General features: G+C 47.4%; 1 pseudogene; it reads right to left on the bottom strand.

Annotated features, from left to right (window-relative positions):
• Window positions 1–6: 6 nt before the first annotated feature.
• LOC102743335 (FAS-associated factor 2 pseudogene) lies at window positions 7–1,914 on the bottom strand (annotated as a pseudogene).
• Window positions 1,915–1,920: the final 6 nt, after the last annotated feature.

The following is a 1,920-nucleotide window of genomic DNA, read 5'->3' as shown; positions in this document are numbered from 1 at the left end:
GAGAACTAGTGGGAATGTCCCCTTCCCCAGTAGGGACAATGACTGGGTTGGATGTGAACAGTCTCCTTTCGTTGGAAGGTGCTTGGTGCAGAAGCAGTAGGGGAGGGTGGGCTTGACAGCGGAAACGTTCATTGCTGACCTCGCGCGCGCACACACAGGTGGTGACTCTTTTAGGCAGCATGGTTTCTGATCCTTCCCTAGGATGCAGCAGTCTTTTAAAAAAATATATTGTATTATAATAATAATAATATGAATTTCTCTCTCTTGTTTTGTTTTTGTTTTTGTTTTTCCATTTCCTTTAGGGATTAGGGTAGGAGGGGAGAGGAAGAAAAAAGTGTCATTCATCTATTAGGTCCTGAACAAAGAGAACTTCTGTGTGGCTGAGTCCTGCTTCCTGCAGCGTGGGGGGGTTGGGCCACTCCTCTGAAGGGATACAGGGCAGCACCCGCCGGGGAGAGTTGGCTTCAATGTGAAACTTTTCTGGGCTTTCTTTCAAGGAAAATAAGAAGTCGTGGATTACTGTTAGAGACTGTGAAAAGTGGAATCGTCTCTCTACTCGAGAATCATTGGGTAATTTGAAAATGATCTTGACACTTTCAGGGTCATCAAGGGAAGGCTCCCGGGGCAGGCTCTCCAACTTCCTTTCCTTTTCCTCTTGTAAATTCCGCCGCCGTCTCTCTTCTGTCAACTTCTGCTGTTGCACCTCCTCCTCCTTCAGCCGCTTCCGCTCCCGCTCCTCTCGTTTCTTCCTTTCTTTCTCCTGGTCAGCCCTGAGAGAGGCCGGATAGGCCTCATCCTGCTGTTGTTTCAACACCTGGGTCTGGTTTCGTTCTTCCCTTTCAAGCCGTTCTGACACCAGGTAAGTCTGGTTTGCATCCATGATAAATGTCAGCTGGTTAATGAGATCATCGGGTTGAATGAGGCCTTCTAGCCATCCCACCACAGTCATTCTCCTATCCTTCAGCATAATCATGGCCAGGAATGGGTAGGTGTTCTCTCGTAAAGCCTGTGAGACCCTATATCCCTCAGGTTTATTTGTGGAGCATGCCCAGAAGAGCATCCTAGTGTTTATTAGGGAAATAACTTCAGGTGCACAGAGTGTGTTGCAACAGAACTCATCAGAGTCCTGGTGATCATCTCCATGAAGATAAACCAAAAGGAAGTGAAGCTCCCACTTGGCATCATTGAGTGCCTGGCTGTACGTTCCCTGGTAGAAGACAGGGTGTGCCCTCCCATATTTCTCTTCAAAAGAGTGCATAAATGAAACAATGTCCCCAACGGGGTCAGTGACCCGGCTGCGAGGGTCAGGCCATATAAAACGCAGAGCAAACCTAAATATATCAAGTAATGTGTAATAGGTAAACTGGAATGGAAGCATTATCAAGTAATAACCCCATCCAAGCAGCCCCCTTGGTTGTGGTCTCGAGACAACATAACTGCAGATCCTGTGGTCAGCTGTATTAACTTGCACGGGTCGGGATGGAGGTGGTACACCTTCTTGCTCATTCAATCAGTCCTGTACAGCAGCCTCTATGTTCCAGTTATGCTGTTCCAAGGTATGGTGACATTGATCCATAGATTCTATGCCAGTCAGATCCTGAAACTGCAGCAGCTTCTCTGTCTGCTCCTGGGTTAGATCCCGCTCCTCAGGCGCTACCATTTTGCCACCACCTCTAGGCTTCTGACCCGTCGGCACCATCACCCCATACCACATCTTCTGTATCCATTCATCTGTTGATGGACATCTTGGCTCTTTCCATAGTTTGGCTACTGTGGACATTGCTGCTATAAACATTGGGGTGCACGTACCCCTTCGGATCACTATATTTTTATCTTTGTGGTAAATACCCAGTAGTACAATTGCTGGGTCGTAGGGTAGCTCTATTTTCAACCTTTTGAGGAATCCCCATACCATTTTTC

The sequence above is a fragment of the Leptonychotes weddellii genome, unplaced genomic scaffold, assembly GCF_054177405.1.
Source record: "Leptonychotes weddellii isolate Sample4059 unplaced genomic scaffold, ASM5417740v2 HiC_scaffold_26726, whole genome shotgun sequence".
NCBI lineage: Eukaryota > Metazoa > Chordata > Mammalia > Carnivora > Phocidae > Leptonychotes > Leptonychotes weddellii.
The sequence above is the reverse complement of the archived record's forward strand: the minus strand, read 5'-3'. Positions and strand labels throughout refer to the sequence as shown.